This window comes from Xenopus laevis, chromosome 6L (genome assembly GCF_017654675.1).
Source record: "Xenopus laevis strain J_2021 chromosome 6L, Xenopus_laevis_v10.1, whole genome shotgun sequence".
Lineage (NCBI taxonomy): Eukaryota > Metazoa > Chordata > Amphibia > Anura > Pipidae > Xenopus > Xenopus laevis.
In genome coordinates, this window is record NC_054381.1 from 163,881,723 (window position 1) to 163,900,990 (window position 19,268).

Genomic DNA, 19,268 nt, shown 5'->3' on the forward strand with positions numbered 1-19,268 from the left:
AGATTATTTTTTGTTTGGGGACAAGTTTTATTTACAGCTGCGGGGCACAGCCATGGGCAGTAATGTTGCCCCTACATATGCCAATTTATATATGGCACATCTTGAAGATAAATGTATTTATCAGAATTCTTTATACCAACAACATTGTCTCCTCTACTCTACCGCTATATTGTAGATCTGCTCGCTCATTTGGAATGGCACAGAGAGAATTCCACACTGTTATGAACACAATTGGTGCCAACCTGAAATGTACCTGTGAGCTCAGTACAACTAGGTTGAATTATTTGGATGTACAACTGACTAGAGAAGGTACAGGGATCAAAAGTGATATTTTCTGCAAAGTTATAGAATAGAAAGAGTCTATTACATTATAATAGTTTCCATCCAATGCCCCTGAAAAACCCTAACCACTCACACAATTTAGCAGAGTTAAGAGAATTGTCAGTGAAGGAGAAACCTGCACCATTAGGTTATCAGAAATGCTTTGAATAGAGGGAATACCCCCAAGGAAGTGGTACAATAAAACTAGACCCAAAATAGAAATGAACTACTAGTTTGGAAAAGCACGAGGAGACATAATGACAATAGATTAGTGTTTGTGAGCAAATTCACTAAGATTACAAAGTAAAAGCGGGTCCAGCAAGTTCCAATACACTACAGGAATTGGACCGGAAAATAGAGCAGCTGCAACAGGAGATTTTACAACTAAAGCTCCGCAAATTCAAGAGGGACACGCGAGACTACGAGTCCGGCGAAGTTTACACATGGAAAGAAACACGGCGCGCCTTCCGTCCATACAAACACCATCTGCCAAAGTCTTCCCAACAATCGGCTGCACAGCATTCAGAATCGGAGCTTACTTCACCCGCGTCCTCACAGAGCTCAGCAGGTTCTTTTTTAGGGGAGGGCCCCCTGCCAAAAAGAAACGCAAGACACGGAGAGGACATGGACGAAAACCACAGGCCCAAACGCCAAGTGACATGGAAGAAGCGCAGGTAACTAATGTCATTAATTTATCTGCATATACCTTAAAGACTAATGAACTTTCCGCTCTAAGTAAAGGACTAAACTTTGTTCCCACGTACACTGCGCCACCATTTTCAATGGCGATTGATCTATTTAAATTTACCAGAAGTTTAAAACTAAAAGTGTATTTTTCGGAGAAACATGTAGATCAAAAGGATAGTTTTGTAAAAACATTTAAGGCAAAATTAGGTACAAAGGGTAATTTCGTTCCTCCTGGAAGTTTTCCCACTATAGATACTTTTGAAGCGATGGTAATGGCTGACATCAACAAGTACTTAACGAAAAATATAAAAAAACATAACAAAAATCTTTCATATGCCGAGCAGGAGGCATTAAAAACGCTGCAGAGTAATACTGAAGTCATCATTACCAATGCCGATAAAGGGGGAGGAATTGTTTTACTAAATAGAATCGACTATGAGACAGAGGCTGAACGGCATTTACTTAATACTGCTCATTACAAAAAATTGAACACAGATCCTACTCTTGGATTTAAAAATGAGCTTAATATTATTTTAAATGCCGCTGTGATGGAAGGGTTATTAACTGAGGAGGTTTCCCGTTTACTGTTCACACAATATCCTAAAATACCACATGTCTATTTTTTGCCTAAAGTGCATAAAAGCCTCATTAACCCCCCAGGAAGACCAATTGTTTCTAACGTGGACGCATTATGGCAACCTCTTGCCATTTATATTGATTTGTTCCTTCAGGAGATTTTGCCATCCTTGAAACCATGCCTCACCGATACCACTGAGTTCCTGACTAGGCTCAACAAAGTCGTTAAAGATCTTTTCACTTCTATTCCCCATGCAGAGGGCATTGAATGCATACGTAGCTATCTATCTGCTTCTGATACACCGGATTTTCAAATTACATTTATTTGCCAGCTTTTGGATATGGTCCTAACCAAAAATTATTTCACATACAACGATGAGTATTTTTTACAGTTACAAGGCTGTGCCAACATGGCACCGGCATATGCCAACATCTTTATGGATAAGTTTGAAAAAACTCATATTTTTTCTGTTTCTGATTTCAATCATCTCATCTGCCAGTACATGCGGTATGTGGACGATACCTTTTTTATTTGGTTGGGATCATTTGATAAATTAAATGAATTTGTAAATCATTTAAATATTGTACATCCTACAATCAAATTTACTTTTGAGGCCAACCCTTCTACATTACACTTTCTTGACGTTAACATTCAGGTTTTGGATTCTAAGCTAGTCACTACTGTATACACCAAACCTACAGATAGAAATAATCTACTTAGGCCTACTGGCTTTCATCCCCCTGGTCTCTTCAAAGGTTTGCCAAGAAGCCAATTAATGCGGGTGAAGCGTATCGCATCCTCTCCCGAACTTTATGACAAGGAATCCAGTAATATGATACAGAGATTTTTGGATAAAGGGTATGATTCTGAGATGCTTTTGAATATAAAAAAAGAGGTAGAAGTAATCCCACGTGAGGAAGCTCTTGTACGGCAATCTAGGAATAAGTCCACCGCGCAGAGGATACCCTTTATTACCTCCTTTGATACACATTCTAAGAGGTTAAAACAGACAATCTTAAAGCATTGGCAAATTCTGTCCACTGATCATAAATTTGGACATTTGTTTGGGTTACCACCTTTGTTTTCGTTCAGAAGGTGACGTAATATAGGGGAACTTATTAAAAACAAAAAAACCAACAAAAAAAGGAGTGTTAATACCATCTCAGGCTCTCAAAAAAGTGGCACCTATCCCTGCAGGAATTGTGGTCACTGCAATGCTATTATTCCAGGGGCATACGTGACTCATCCACAACAAGGCACAAAACACGCAATAAGCGGCTTTTTCACGTGCGATACAAAAGACGTCATTTATAGCCTGAAATGCCCCTGCGGGCTATTGTATATAGGACAAACTTCCAGGGCCATAAAATTGAGGTTAAATGAACATAAGTCCATGATTCGTACATACAAGCCACTTGAGACAACTGCAAGGGTTGAGACTAAACCTGCAAAATATAAAAGTGAAACCTGGTTGGCTAAACACTTTTTTTCCAAAACCCATCAACTTTCCCAATTACGCTGGCAGATACTTGAAAAAGTTTTTCCTAAAGCAGGTATGGATAGAAAGAAACTATTACTACAGAGAGAATGTTATTGGATCTGGCGTTTACAAACTCGACACCCAAAAGGGTTGAACGAAGAATTTAACTTGAGTTGCTTTTTATAACATTATTTCTGTACTAATCAAAAAAAATTTTTTTTTCTCTACTTTTTCCTCTCTTTTAGATAATCAGTTGGCAGTCATACGCCTCAGGGAAAGATTCCATACAAAAATTCCTGCTAGCGTAAGATTCATTAAATCTAAAAATAAAAATAAAATCGAATCAATAGAAATAGATCAAATTTGAAATTTAAATTAAATTTAAGTAAATCCAAACAAATAGGTTTATCCGTTTTAGTCCTGGTTAAAAATGTTTTCTATGAGCATGTAGTTGATCTGTATCATTGAATACTTTTTTTATAACTTTTTGACAAGATTTTCGTGACATTTGTTAAACATTGTATTCTATTTGATATTGATACTTTTTGTATTGAATGATGTTATCTTTATTGCACTGGACACTTTGGTCTTGCAGAATTTGATTAAGTAATTTTTGTATATAGTTTTGTACTAATATAAATACAAGTAACGCAAGAATGGACTCAAATATAGTTTTATTCGTTTTTATTCATCTCTATTGAACGAACACCATCATTTTTTTGTCACTTTTTCATTAATTTTTTTATAAGTATTGTTTAACACAGTTTTACATCAATACAAACAAAAGTAGCGCAAGTACGGACTGAAATTTATTTTTATTCGTTTTTATATATTTTTATAAAACGAACACAGTAACATTTTGGCACTTTATTTAAAAAAAAAATTTTAAAAAAAATTTTTTCTTAAGGATTTTTTATGACTTTTTTCTGGAATTTTTGTAGTTTGGAACAATTTTTCGTTCTGGCCTATATGTATGCACTTGCACTTTTTGTCATTAATTGATTGTAACATGTTTCACTAATTAACTTAAATGCTTTTAAATTTGTATTTGCACTAATATCCGGTATGCTTGAGAAAGGGGTCACGCCCCGAAACGTTGCATCCGCAAATAAACGAGCAAGGTTAAATCCTGCTAGAATTATCCATGTTGTGCTGGTGTGTCTTGTATCTACACTACTTTTGAGGTTGTCCAATTCCTCTAAACATCTAGCACCTGGAACTCGTGTGACTTCGGACGGCCAGGGTGTGCGAGTGTAAGTTTTTCTTTTTTGCAAATTCACTACGGCCAGTTGTATGATACGAATTGACACACTATTTTGTTGCAACGTTTTGTCGCTCTGATTTTTTCAAGAAGAATGTTAGATAAATGATAAAATTGTGGAAGGGAGTTTGGTCGGATTGGTTTTCGTTAAAAAAATGTGATTAATTCAAATTTTAGTAAATAAGCCCCTAATAGTGATGGGCGAATTTCTCCCATTTTGCTTCATTGAAAAATTAGCGAATTTCGTGCCAGGAGAATTTATTTGCCCATTACTAGTCCCTAAAAGTCTTTTTAAAAAATGTTTTTCCCAATTTACCATTTGCTCAATTTTCCCACTGTAACTAAACATACGTTTTCTAAGGAACTGGAATCAGTTTTGGTTGAATTTCTTTTGAATGAAAGGAACCAAAACCTTTCTTTAGACAAATGAAAACTACCTACAGGTAAATGCACAAATCTGAATATTGAATTGATTCTTAATAAAAGAATTGATCCACAGACCAGCAAAGGCCCAAACCAAAGAAATATAACATGGATACAGGAATGACTTGGAAACTCTCTGCTTTCGTGCCTTTATTTATTTATATTTTTATATATAAAAAAAGGGATTCCATTTGTAAAACACATTGTAGATGAAACTAAAGAATCGATTGTACTGTGGCAGTAGAACGCTCTGATAAAACTATCCCAAATACTAAGGGGCCGATTCACTAAATTCGAGTGAAGGATTCGTAGTAAAAAAACTTCGAATTTCGAAGTATTTTTTGGGCTACTTCAACCATCGAATGGGCTACTTCGACCTTCGACTACGACTTCGAATCAAAGGATTCTAACTTTTTTTGATCGAAGGATTATTCCTTCGATCGTTGGATTTAAATCCTTCGAATTGTTCGATTCGAAGGATTTAATCGTTCGATCGAAGGAATAATCCTTTGATCGTACGATCGTAGCATTTGCGCTAAATCCTTCGACTTCGATATTCGAAGTCGAAGGATTTCAATTCCTAGTCGAATATCGAGGGTTAATTAACCCTCGATATTCGACCCATAGTGAATCAGCCCCAAAATGTTTTATTTTCTGAGCAAATTCTTTCATTACCTAGGAGCACATTTACCTAGGGTCGAATATCGAGGGTTAATTAACCCTCGATATTCGACCGTCGAAGTAAAATCCTTCAACATCGAATATCGAAGTCGAAGGATTTTGCGCTATTCCTACGATCGAACGATCAAAGGAATAATCGTTCGATCGAACGATTAAATCCTTCGATTAGATCGATTCGAAGGATTTTAATCGATCGAAGGATATTCCTTCAATCAGGAAATTGTTAGGAAGCCTATGGGGACCTTCCCTATAGACTAACATTGGCCTCGGTAGGTTTTAGGTGGCGAACTAGGGGGTCGAAGAATTTTTAAAGAGACAGTACTTCGACTATCGAATGGTCGAATAGTCGAACGATTTTTAGTTCGAATCGTTCAATTTCAGGTCGAAGTAGCCCATTCAATGGTCGAAGAAGCCATATTCGACCGTTCGAAATTCAAAATTTTTTTCCTCTATTCCTTCACTCGAACCAAGTAAATGGGCCCCCTAATGTGTGTGTAAGGAAAACCCTAACTTGTTCACATAACAATTGTTTTATTGAAAACAAGTGAATCGTAGATAAGATTAGTAAAAAATAGTTGTTATCCCTATATGATATAATTCTTGATTGTAAATGTTTAAAATGCATTTAGCAGCCATCTGTTCCGGACACCCAAGACATCCAGAGTTGCCCCACCAGGCCTCTTACCCCCATCAACTCAAGCACAAGATTTATGGGAGGCAACAACAATAAAATGAAGCTAAGTACTCCTTATACAAGACAGAACCATCGTTAGCAACAAAAACCTTCCCACCCTGATGCCCCAGAACAGAGCTGAAACGTTGGATAGCCAAACATCTGATCACTCTCACCGCCTTTTTATCTGACCAGAAGCTCATACAATTCCAACAATGCAAAGAACACAAAATCCCACACACAATATTTCGATATCGTGAAATTCAAAGCCAAAACCCGGAGAAATCAATCCATTATTTTGAAACCATATGCCACAAACGCTCTTCCCCAACACATTTGAGTTCATTGTTATACTGGTGCCTCTCGTCACACAATACTGACAAACACCAGCCGAATATAACGAAATGGAAAGAGGATCTAGACAAGGGTGGCCACCTGTCCGGTTTTGACCCAGACAGCCCACTTTTCAGATTCTCCTTGACTGATGTGGTGATTGCCCAATCGCCATGTCATGTCACGTGCCCGCCTCGTACATGCCTCCTGCCTGGATGGCTAGTATGGGAAAGATGGTCGGCAACCCTCACAATCTCTGAGAAGACTTGGTCAAGCATATGGGATACTGCCAAAAAAACATCTGTGGAGTCGCTAATGAAAACTTTTCACACATATAGATTTTTTTTGGCTGTATGAAAAGTCTACAAAATCCTATTTCAATGGTATTCCACCCCTTCATGCATCAACAGGCTTAGTGGCAACCCAGACCTCTCCACCTGCTCCAGAGGGTGTCGGGAGCGAGGAACCTTCGTACATACCTGGTGGACCAGGAATTTTGGAAGATGGCAGCAACTCTGCTCTCTGAGGTTCTACGTTGCACCCTACAAGCAGCCACACACACAACTTTACTAGGCATGAAAATCAGAGCAATACATTCCAAACAATCCTGCAAACTAGCCACCCATATCCTCACAACAGCAAGAGCTTTATTGGCAGCAAACTGGAAACAACTGCCAACCCCCAGGATTGCAGACTTTGATTACAAAGGTAAATTGGATCAGAGCAATGGAATCTATCAGAGATAGAGAAGGAGAACTGGAGTGGATTCCCTGGGCCCATCACTTGGAAGGCCGGCAACATAGAGCCAACAATGAGACCTAAGGTGCTTCATAGAGAACACAACATGAACTGATCTTTTATGAATGAGGAGAACACAACCTGAACTCTTTGGGGCAAATTCACTAACATTCGTAGTTGCGCCAGTCGCAACTTCGCCGCGCTTCGCCACACTTCGCCAGGCGTAGTTTCGCCAGCGCTCCGCAAATTCACTAAAATCCGAAGTTGCGCTCAGGCGTAGCGTAAGTTTGCAAAGTTGCGCTAGCGTTGATTCGCTAAGTGAAGCGAAGTTACGCTAGTGAAGGCTAATTTGCATACGGCGCCAAATTCAAATTTCAATGGAGGAACACGTATCTGCACTACAAAAAAACTACTAGAAAACCTTCAAATCAGCAAATATAAATTGTTATTTTGCCCTACACATGTGCCCACTGTATAGTTAAGTTGCCATGAGTCAGGAAATGTAGGGGGGAAGGAGGGGGGCCCCAAAAAATTTTTCGATCTTTTTCAGCCTATCAGCCATCATGTAGAAAACAAGCAAGCGTTTTTTGGGACTTAGAAAAAATTTTGACTTTTTTTGAAACAATCCCTATCTACTCTATTGCGCTTTGCCAGGTCTGAGGTGGCGAAGGAAGTCTAGCGTAAAAGGTAGCGTTCAGTACACTGCGCAAGTTAGTGAATTTGCGTAGTTACGTCCATAGCGAAAATTCGCCTGGCGTAAGGGTGCGAAGTAACACTAGCGAATCTGCGCCAGCGTTCGGCGCTTAGTGAATTTGCCCCTTTCTCTTTACTTCCTCTTCCCTTTTCCTTTCATACCCCATTCCCCCCGCCTTCCTCTTCTCAAGCAACATGGCACCCTGATGTTACAGAGCCGCAATGCAGCTCACCCTCCATACACTATGATGCCTCTGCTGTATCTCTGTGAGAACAATTTGCTACACTTATCATTTCTGCTAAACAACTTCTTTTTATAAAAAATATAAATTACAAAAATAATAAATTTAGCACCTTTTCCCAGTAATTTGTATTGAGATATTCAATAAATAATCCAGGAACTAGAATTGTACTTACATTTATTTAACACTGGGTTTTCTTAAAGGACAAGTAACAGCAAAAACTTTCTAAAAAAATTTGCTTGTATGTTACGATAAAAAGACACCAACACATATTAAAAGTCGCTAAGTCTTTATTAAGAAATAACTTACCGAAACTCTGCTTGCGCTCCTCTTCAGAAATGGCGACAGGGCGACGATCCATCGTGCGGCACTCGATTTCTCCTCCCTGGCCGTCTCCTATAAGGAAGAAGAAGGGAGAAGAAATCGAGTTCTGCACGATGTTTCGCCGATCGCCTTTTCTGAAGAGGAGCGCAAGTGGAGTTTTGGTAAGTTATTTCTTAAAGGGATACTGTCATGGGAAAAAAAATGTTTTCAAAATGAATCAGTTAATACTGAAATCAATTTCTCAAAAGAGCAAACAGATTTTTTTATATTCAATTTTGAAATCTGACATGGGGCTAGACATTTTGTCAGTTTCCCAGCTGCCCCTGGTCATGTGACTTGTGCCTGCGCTTTAGGAGAGAAATGCTTTCTGGCAGGCTGCTGTTTTCTCTTCTCAATGTAACTGAATGTGTCTCAGTGGGACCTGGATTTTACTATTGAGTGTTGTTCTTAGATCTACCAGGCAGCTGTTATCTTGTGTTAGGGAGCTGTTATCTGGTTACCTTCCCATTGTTCTGTTGTTTGGCTGCTGGGGGTGATATCAGTCCAACTTGCAGTACAGCAGTAAAGAGTGATTGAAGTTTATCAGAGCACAAGTCACATGACATGGGGCAGCTGGGAAACTGACAATATGTCTAGCCCCATGTCAGATTTCAAAATTGAATATTAAAAAATGTGTTTGCTCTTTTGAGAAATGGATTTCAGTGCAGAATTCTGCTGGAGCAGCGCTATTAACTGATTCATTTAAAAAAAAAACATCCCATGACAGTATCTCTTTAATAAAGACTTAGTGACTTTAAAGTTTAATATGTGTTGGTTTCTTTTTTTCGTAGCGTACTAACGAATTTTTTTTAATTTTTTTTTGCTGTTACTGGATCTTTAATAGAAAGAGCAACGATCTCTGAATTCCAGATTACCTATATCTAATAGCTTCTTGGAGACATAGGGATGACATAAAAGATCCAGTTCAGTTCTATAGCTTTACAAGGTGAGGCCATTACTAGATGTAAGAAATTGACAATTCAAGCAAAGCAAAATAAGAGGGTAAATAAAAATTCAATGAGGGTTTTATTATTGGATATAATTCCAGATTCTTCCACAATGGACTAATCTTCCTGCATGACCATAAATAATGAAATGATGAATATTGTGTTTTATACATGACATAACTAAAAGGTTTGCTTATTTATTACAAAAACACAAATAATAAAAAAGTGATGGGCTAAAACCATGAAATGTATCAAAGTCATATTCTACTCATCATTTTCAATGGGATGAAAAAAATTGCTACCGTTCTGTCTAGAAAAACTCCCACTGAATTCTACGCAAGCTTTTTAGGGGCTGACGTTTTACATTTTTCAAGTTTAGTCAATGTCAAACATCTGAGTTTTTGAAGCCATAATTTGAGTTCATGAGTTTTAGAGCAAGAAATTGTATTGATAAATAAGCCCCTTACCAAGATTACCTTTATTATCTCTAGCAACGACTTTAATATTGAATTTTTCCATGTTTCTAGTTTTTTTTGTTTTATTTTTTGCTTTTCTTTTTTTCTTGTGGTTTCTTTTTTGTTTCTTTGCATTTTGTTGTACAGGTAGGGTATCTATTATCTGGAATCCCTTTATCCAGAATGCCCTGAATTACAGAAAGGCTGTCTCCCATAGACTTAATTTCATCCAAATAATCCAAATGTTTAAAACTGATTTCCTTTTTCTGTGTAATAATAAAACAATAACTTGTACTTGATCCCAACTAAGATATAATTAATCCTTATTGGAGGCAAAACCAGCCTATTGGGTTTATTTCATGTTTATATGATTTTCTAATAGACTTAAGGTATGAAATTATGGAAGGATTCATTATTCAGAAAACCCCAGGTCCCGAGCATTCTGGATAACAGGTCCCATACCTATAGGAGAAAAAACATTGAATACCTAAAATTTATAGAGTTTTAGGAGAAAAAACCTCGAACAGCTCAAATTTATAGAGTTTTAGAAGAAAAAACCTTGAATACCTCAAATGTATAGAGTTAGAGGAGAAAAAAACCTTAACTTTAGAGTTATAGGAGAAAAAACCTTGAATACCTCATATTTATAGAATTTTAGGACAAAAAACTTTGAATACCTCAAATTTATAGAGTTATAGGAGAAAAAAAACTTGATTACCTCAAATTTATAGTTATAAGAGAAAAAAAATCAAATACCTCAAATTTATAGTTATTGGAGAAAAAAACTAAAATTTATAGTTATAGGAGAAAAACCTTAAATACCTCACATTTATAGTTATAGGAGAAAAAAACTCAAATACCTCATATTTATAGTTGTAGGAGAAAAAAAACCTCAAATGTATAGGAGAAAAAACCTCGAATACCTCAAATTTATAGTTAAAGGAGAAAAAAATCTCAAATTTATAGTTCTGGAGAAAAAAACCCCTCAGATATATATTTATAGGAGAAAAAAACTTGAATACCTCAAATTTATAGTTATTGGAGAAAAAACTTCAAATTTATAGGAGAAAAACCTTAAATACCTCACATTTATAGTTATAGGAGAAAAAAAATCAAATACCTCACATTTATAGTTATAGGAGGAAAAAACTCAAATACCTCACAATTATAGTTGTAGGAGACAAAAACCCTCAAATTTATAGAAGAAAAAACCTAGAATACCTCAAATTTATAGTTATAGGAGAAAAAAATCTAAAATTTATAGTTCTGGAGAAAAAAACCCTCAGATATATAGTTATAGGAGAAAAAAACATCGAATGCCTCAAATTTATAGTTATAGGAGAAAAAACCTCAAATTTATAGGAGAACCCCCCCCCACATTTATAGTTATAGGAGAAAAAACCTTGAATACCTCAAATTTATAGTTATAAGAGAAAAACCCCTCAAACTTATAGTTATAGGAGAAAAAAAACCCTCACATTTATAGTTATAGGAGAAAAAAACCTCAAATTTATAGTTATATGAGAAAAAAACTTGAATACCTCAAATTTATAGTTATAGGAGAAAAAACCTCAAATACCTCAAATTTATAGTTATGGGAGAAAACCTTAAATACCTCAAATTTATAGTTATAGGAGAAAAACCTTAAATACCTCACATTTATAGTTGTAGGAGAAAAAAACCCTCAAATTTATAGGAGTAGGAAAAAAACCCCTCAAATTTATTGTTTTGGAGAAAAAAACTCTCAGATCTATAGTTATAGGAGAAAAAAAACTTGAATACCTCAAATGTATAGTTTTGGAGAAAAAAACCCTCACATGAGGGGGCCCATTTACTTAGTTCGAGTGAAGGAATATAATAAAAAAAACTTCGAAGTTTTTTTTGGCTACTTCGACCTTCGACTACGAATCAAACGATTCAAACTAAAAATTGTTCGAATATTCGACCATTCGATATTCGAAGTACTGTCTCTTTAAAAAAAACTTCAACCCCCTACTTCGCCACAAAAAACCTACCGAGGTGCAATGTTAGCCTAAGGCTTTGTAACAATTTGTAGGTCGAAGAAAAATCGTTCAAATGATGAATTAAAATCCTTTGAATCGAACGATTCAAAGGATTTAATCTTTCGATCAAATGATTTTTCGTTCGATCAAACTATTTGCGGTAAATCCTTCGACTTCGATATTCGAAGTCGAAGGATTTACATTTGACAGTCGAATATTGAGGGTTAATTAACCCTCGATATTCGACCCTAGGTAAATCTGCCCCTTAGTTATAGGAGAAAAAAACCCTCACATTTATAGTTATAGGAGAAAAAACCCTCAAATTTATAGTTATAGGAGAAAAAAAACCTCAAACTTATAGTTATAGGAGAAAAAACATTGAATACCTCAAATTTATAGTTATAGGAGAAAAAACCCTCAAATTTATAGTTATAGGAGAAAAAAAACTCAAATTTTTAGTTATAGGAGAAAAAACATTGAATACCTCACATTTATAGTTATAGGAGCAAAATAACTCACATTTATAGTTATAGGAGAAAAAAACTCAAATTTATAGTTATAGGAGAAAAAACCCTCAAATTTATAATTATAGGAGAAAAAACCCTCAAATTTATAGTTATAGGAGAAAAAACCCTCAAATTTATAGTTATAGGAGAAAAAACCCTCAAATTTATAGTTATAGGAGAAAAAAACCTCAAATTTATAGTTATAGGAGAAAAAACATTGAATACCTCACATATTTAGTTATAGCAGCAAAATAACTCACATTTATAGTTATAGGAGAAAAAAACTCAAATTTATAGTTATAGGAGAAAAAACCCTCAAATTTATAATTATAGGAGAAAAAACCCTCAAATTAGGAGAAAAAACCCCTCACATTTATAGTTATAGGAGAAAAAACCCTCAAATTTATAGTTATAGGAGAAAAAAACCTCAAATTTATAGTTATAGGAGAAAAAACATTGAATACCTCACATTTATAGTTATAGCAGCAAAATAACTCACATTTATAGTTATAGGAGAAAAAAACTCAAATTTATAGTTATAGGAGAAAAAACCCTCAAATTTATAATTATAGGAGAAAAAACCCTCAAATTTATAGTTATAGGAGAAAAAAAACTAAAATTTATAGTTATAGGAGAAAAAACATTGAATACCTCACATTTATAGTTATAGGAGAAAAAAACTCCTCAAATTTATAGTTGTAGGAGAAAAAACCCTCAAATTTATAGTTATAGGAGAAAAAACCCTCAAATTTATAGTTATAGGAGAAAAAAACCTCAAATTTATAGTATAGGAGAAAAAAACTCAAATTTATAGTTATAGGAGAAAAAACCCTCAAATTTATAGTATAGGAGAAAAAAACCTCAAATTTATAGTTATAGGAGAAAAAACATTGAATACCTCACATTTATAGTTATAGGAGCAAACAAACTCAAATTTATAGTTATAGGAGAAATAACCCTCAAATTTAGTTATAGGAGAAAAAAACCTCAAATTTATAGTTATAGGAGAAAAAACATTGAATACCTCAAATTCATAGTTATAGGAGAAAAAAACCTCAAATTTATAGTTATAAGAGAAAAAACCCTCAAATTTATAGTTATAGGAGAAAACCCCCTCACATTTATAGTTATAGGAGAAAAAAACTCAAATTTAAAGTTATACGAGAAAAAAACTCAAATTTATAGTTATAGGAGACAAAACCTCAAATTTATAGTTATAGGAGAAAAAAACCTCAAATTTATAGTTGTAGGAGAAAAAACATTGAATACCTCACATTTATAGTTATAGGAGCAAAAAAACTCAAATTTATAGTTATAGGAGAAATAAACTCCTCAAATTTATAATTATAGGAGAAAAAACCCTCAAATTTATAATTATAGGAGAAAAAACCCTCAAACTTATAGTTATAGGAGAAAAAACATTGAATACCTCACATTTATAGTTATAGGAGCAAAAAAACTCACATTTATAGTTATAGGAGAAAAAAACTCCTCAAATTTATAGTTATAGGAGAAAAACCCCTCAAATTTATAGTTATAGGAGAAAAAACCCTCAAATTTATAGTTATAGGAGAAAAAACCCTCAAATTTATAGTTATAGGAGAAAAAAAACCTCAAATTTATAGTTATAGGAGAAAAAACATTGAATACCTCACATTTATAGTTATAGGAGCAAAATAACTCAAATTTATAGTTATAGGAGAAAAAACCCTCAAATTTATAGTTATAGGAGAAAAAACCCTAAAATTTATAGTTATAGGAGAAAAAACCCTCAAATTTAGTTATAGGAGAAAAAAAACCTCAAATTTATAGTTATAGGAGAAAAAACATTGAATACCTCAAATTCATAGTTATAGGAGAAAAAAACCTCAAATTTATAGTTATAAGAGAAAAAACCCTCAAATTTATAGTTATAGGAGAAAACCCCCTCACATTTATAGTTATAGGAGAAAACCCCCTCACATTTATAGTTATAGGAGAAAAAACCTCAAATTTATAGTTATAGGAGAAAAAACCTCAAATTTATAGTTATAGGAGAAAAAACCTCAAATTTATAGTTATAGGAGAAAAAAAACACAAATACCTCAAATTTATAGTTATGGGAGAAAAACCCTTGAATACCTCAAATTACTAATGTTTTCAAGCACAAACCACCATAAAAAAACAAAAGGCAAAAAAACAACTTCAAATGGTTAAAGGGACCTCTGCCACTGACTTCTACATGACCTCGACAGGATTTAGTTGGATTTTTGGATTTAGGCTTTTAGCAGCTTCAGGGCATGATAAATCTAGAAAAACCCTATTTTTTTATTCTGAACAATGAGTTTTTTAAGTGAAAGTACCCTCGAAAATTTTTTGGGAAAAGACAACTGGCCCTTTAACCTTTAATAAATAACCCAGAGTGTTTTAATCCCGCAGGTAAAATGAACGTGACTGTAGTAATGAGAAGAGAATGGTCACAGAATACACCCTGATTTAAACCTAACCCTAGTTTAACCCTGACCCCTCTTCTAACCCTAATTTAAATCTAACCCATCTCCTAACCCTAGTTTAACCCTAACCCATCTCTTAACTCTAGTTTAACCCTAACCCATCTCCTAACCCTAGTTTAACCCTAACCCATCTCCTAACCCTAGTTTAACCCTAACCCATCTCCTAACCCTAGTTTAACCCTAACCCATCTCCTAACCCTAGTTTAACCCTAACCCATCTCCTAACCCTAGTTTAACCCTAACCCAGGAGAGTGACGTGAGAGTGAGTAAGAGTGACAGGAGAGTGACGCTGGAGTGACGTGGGAGTGACATGAGAGTGAGTAAGAGTGACGTGAGAGTGAGTAAGAGTGACAGGAGAGTGACAGGAGAGTGACGTGAGAGTAGGGTTGCCACCTTGCCTAGCCGGTAAAACACCTGCCAGGTCCGGTGTTACAAATTTACGGGCAATGTATCTGCAGGTAAATTTGTTATACACCTAACAAAAACCCGTGGCCTGCCCCCAAACTCATAGTTTTTGCCGGCTTCTTGTCAATCGCAGCTTGATGTCACGCTCCTCCCCAGCCAATCACATGCCGTGACTCCACCCCTTTTGATGTCACAGCCCGCCCCTTTCAAGTCGCGACCCGCCCCTTGTTTCCGCCCCCTCCACCGGCTGGTGGAACTTTTATTAACGTGGGAGTGACGTGAGAGGGACGTGGGAGTGTCGTGAGAGTGACATGGGAGTGACCTGAGAGTGACGTGGGAGTGACGTGAGATTGGGAGTGATCTGAGAGTGACGTGAGAGTGACGTGGGAGTGACGTGAGATTGGGAGTGAGAGTGACGTGAGATTGGGAGTGAGAGTGACGTGGGAGTGACGTGAGAGTGACGTGAGATTGGGAGTGACGTGAGAGTGACGTGAGATTGGGAGTGACGCGAGAGTGACGCGAGAGTGATGTGAGAGTGACGTGAGATTGGGAGCGACGTGAGAGTGACGTGGGAGCAATTTGAGAGTGACGTGGGAGTGACGTGAGATTGGGAGTGACGTGAGAGTGAAGTGGGCGTGACGTGAGATTGGGAGTGACGTGAGAGCGACTTGAGAGTGACGTGAAATTGGGAGTGACGTGAGATTGGGAGTGACGCGAGAGTGACGTGAGATTGGGAGTGACGCGAGAGTGACGTGGGAGCGACTTGAGAGTGACGTGGGAGTAACGTGAAATTGGGAGTGACGTGAGATTGGGAGTGACGCGAGAGTGACGTGAGAGTGATGTGAGATTGGGAGTGACGTGAGATTGGGAGTGACGCGAGAGTGACGAGAAATTGGGAGTGACGTGAGATTGGGAGTGACGCGAGAGTGACGTGAGAGTGATGTGAGATTAGGAGTGACGCGAGATTGGGAGTGACGCGAGAGTGATGTGAGAGTGATGTGAGATTGGGAGTGACGCGAGAGTGACGTGAGAGTGACTTGAGATTTGGAGTGACGCGAGATTGGGAGTGACGTGAGATTGGGAGTGATGTGAGATTGGGAGTGACGCGAGAGTGACGTGAGATTGGGAGTGACTTGAGATTTGGAGTGACGCGAGATTGGGAGTGACGTGAGATTGGGAGTGACGCGAGAGTGACGTGAAATTGGGAGTGACGTGAGATTGGGAGTGACGTGGGAGCGACTTGAGAGTGACGTGAAATTGGGAGTGACGCGAGATTGGGAGTGACGCGAGAGTGACGTGAGAGTGATGTGAGATTGGGAGTGACGCGAGAGTGATGTGAGAGTGACTTGAGATTTGGAGTGACGCGAGATTGGGAGTGACGTGAGATTGGGAGTGATGTGAGATTGGGAGTGACGCGAGAGTGACGTGAGATTGGGAGTGACGCGAGATTGGGAGTGACGCGAGAGTGACGTGAGATTGGGAGTGACGTGAGATTGGGAGTGACGCGAGAGTGACGTGGGAGCGACTTGAGAGTGACGTGAAATTGGGAGTGACGCGAGATTGGGAGTGACGCGAGAGTGACGTGAGAGTGATGTGAGATTGGGAGTGACGCGAGAGTGATGTGAGAGTGACTTGAGATTTGGAGTGACGCGAGATTGGGAGTGACGCGAGAGTGACGTGGGAGCGACTTGAGATTTGGAGTGACGCGAGATTGGGAGTGACGCGAGAGTGACGTGAGATTGGGAGTGACGCGAGAGTGATGTGAGAGTGACTTGAGATTTGGAGTGACGCGAGATTGGGAGTGACGCGAGAGTGACGTGAGAGTGATGTGAGATTGGGAGTGACGCGAGAGTGATGTGAGAGTGACTTGAGATTTGGAGTGACGCGAGATTGGGAGTGACGCGAGAGTGACGTGGGAGCGACTTGAGATTTGGAGTGACGTGAGATTGGGAGTGACGCGAGAGTGACGTGAGAGTGATGTGAGATTGGGAGTGACGCGAGAGTGATGTGAGAGTGACTTGAGATTTGGAGTGACGCGAGATTGGGAGTGACGCGAGAGTGACGTGGGAGCGACTTGAGATTTGGAGTGACGTGAGATTGGGAGTGACGCGAGAGTGACGTGAGAGTGATGTGAGATTGGGAGTGACGCGAGAGTGACGTGGGAGCGACTTGAGAGTGACGTGAAATTGGGAGTGACTTGAGATTGGGAGTGACGTGAGAGTGACGCGAGAGTGATGTGAGAGTGACTTGAGATTTGGAGTGACGCGAGATTGGGAGTGACGCGAGAGTGACGTGGGAGCGACTTGAGATTTGGAGTGACGCGAGATTGGGAGTGACGCGAGAGTGACGTGAGATTGGGAGTGACGCGAGAGTGATGTGAGAGTGACTTGAGATTTGGAGTGACGCGAGATTGGGAGTGACGCGAGAGTGACGTGAGAGTGATGTGAGATTGGGAGTGACGCGAGAGTGATGTGAGAGTGACTTGAGATTTGGAGTGACGCGAGATTGGGAGTGACGCGAGAGTGACGTGGGAGCGACTTGAGATTTGGAGTGACGTGAGATTGGGAGTGACGCGAGAGTGACGTGAGAGTGATGTGAGATTGGGAGTGACGCGAGAGTGATGTGAGAGTGACTTGAGATTTGGAGTGACGCGAGATTGGGAGTGACGCGAGAGTGACGTGGGAGCGACTTGAGATTTGGAGTGACGTGAGATTGGGAGTGACGCGAGAGTGACGTGAGAGTGATGTGAGATTGGGAGTGACGCGAGAGTGACGTGGGAGCGACTTGAGAGTGACGTGAAATTGGGAGTGACTTGAGATTGGGAGTGACGTGAGAGTGACGTGAGATTGGGAGTGACGCGAGAGTGACGCGAGAGTGATGTGAGAGTGACTTGAGATTGGGAGTGACGTGAGAGTGACGTGAGATTGGGAGTGACGTGAGACTGACGTGGGAGTGACGTAGGAGTGACAGGAGAGGGGGATACAGAGCAGAAATGTGGTAAATTGCAGTTTGTAGAGAAGTCGGTCCCAGTGCATGCTGGGTATTGTAGTCTTTAACACTCAATGTGCCAGTCAGTCAGTAAATGATTAAAGAAAAAACAAGATTAGCCAATAAAGTTGCTGCGAGGGAAGTGGATGAGGGGGTGTAAGTGACAGTTTGGGTGTAAGGAGATGAGGGGGAGCAGTTAGTAGATTGGGGAGGGGTATGAGTGAGGGATCGAGGGTAAAGTCAGTTTGGGTGTAACTCACAGAGCAGTAGATAAAGGAGCGAGTGGATAAAGAGAAGGATCAGGTCTCTGCCCCTCAGATCCGCAAATGACACGTTAGTTCCACAGCGGTGACTCAGCCAATCACTTTCACTTTCATTTCTCTGACTGACAAGTTCAGACCGTGGCGGGAAATGTTGGACTGCGCCACTGACACTCACAGGTAGAACTCACTACATCCCAACGCTGTGCTATTGGCGCTCTCCTCTCCGATCCCCCTCTCACCTGCTACCGATCTGCTGCGCTCACTGGTGAGTAATGGCTCCCGACTTGTCTCTTCTCCTCACGGACTCACCTTCTTACTCACCTTTTTACTCACCTTCTTACTCACACTCACCTTCTTACTGACACTCCTGTTACCCTTCCACTCACCTTCTTACTCACACTCACCTTCTTACTCGCACTCACCTTCTTACTGACACTCCTGTTACCCTTCCACTCACCTTCGCATCACAGCCTTACTCAGCTGCTCCTCACACTCACACGTGTGTCTCACACTCACTATTGTGTGACTATAAATAGCTGCAGAGAAGCAGTAATAGTGTAAGTTACTGGGCCTAGTACTGATACTGCTCTCAGTACAAGTATTGTAGTATTAATGGGCTCCTGTCTGGCACTATCTCTATCTGTAGTATCAGCAGTAATGGGCGAGGCTACAGGAATCCAGTAGTATCAGTACTGCAGTATTACTAGAGCTCTGGCACTATCACTAATCACTGTACA

General features: G+C 38.7%; 1 protein-coding gene across 4 annotated transcripts in view; it reads left to right on the top strand.

The window, feature by feature from the left end:
* Window positions 1-18,250: 18,250 nt before the first annotated feature.
* The window catches only part of nuggc.L (nuclear GTPase, germinal center associated L homeolog), an 80,211-nt gene continuing 79,193 nt past the window's right edge, over window positions 18,251-19,268 (top strand). The window contains exon 1 of one of the 4 annotated variants that reach the window (XM_018268385.2): window positions 18,251-18,708. The gene's annotated coding sequence lies outside the window, so the exon portion shown is untranslated. Of the gene's footprint in view, window positions 18,797-18,872; window positions 19,089-19,268 lie in introns of those variants that run through there. The other 3 variants (XM_018268384.2, XM_018268388.2, XM_018268386.2) reach the window with 3 other exon arrangements.